Source organism: Gymnoscopelus microlampas, assembly GCF_963454915.1.
Source record: "Gymnoscopelus microlampas genome assembly, chromosome: 10".
NCBI classification, from domain to species: Eukaryota; Metazoa; Chordata; class Actinopteri; order Myctophiformes; family Myctophidae; genus Gymnoscopelus; species Gymnoscopelus microlampas.
In genome coordinates, this window is record NC_139947.1 from 19,886,063 (window position 1) to 19,886,666 (window position 604).

Here is a 604-nt window from a genome sequence, read left to right on the forward strand (position 1 = left end):
TAAAAGTACTGAAAACTGGAAATGCTCCAGTAAAGTAAAGAATACCATAGAATTTTACTCAAGTACAGTACTTGAGTAAATGTACTTAGATACTTTACACCACTGAGCTTTAGTGCTCACTCTTCCTCAGTAGTGGCTTCTCTACTTGCAAGGACATCTGCTCGGGTGGCAACATAGGACTCGCTCTTAAGTCAATGGACCACCAATACAATAAGTGTTGTTGGAGTTTGTTTAATTAATTCCCCCCACCCTGCCATTATGTATAGGGGCCCCTGCTTCATCTCTCTCTCAGCTAAGGGGTCCTTGAAACGTTGCAGACCTCTAATCTACAATGTAGGCCTACTACATGGATGAAAACAATCTGCTGCCGGTAATAACGGCAGTGTGCAGACTCTTATCTTTCATTTACGATTCCACACGGGACCATTTCAGTACAAAAAGCAAATTAAAGTAATTGTTTTGATTTATGGCTCAAGAAAGCAACACACCAATTTGCATACAGTAATGTACACATCTATAGAACAGAACATAATTGCCATCGCCATGCACTCGTCACCCATGAAGTGTAATCATCTCTGCACTTTTCAAACAGATAAAATTCTCC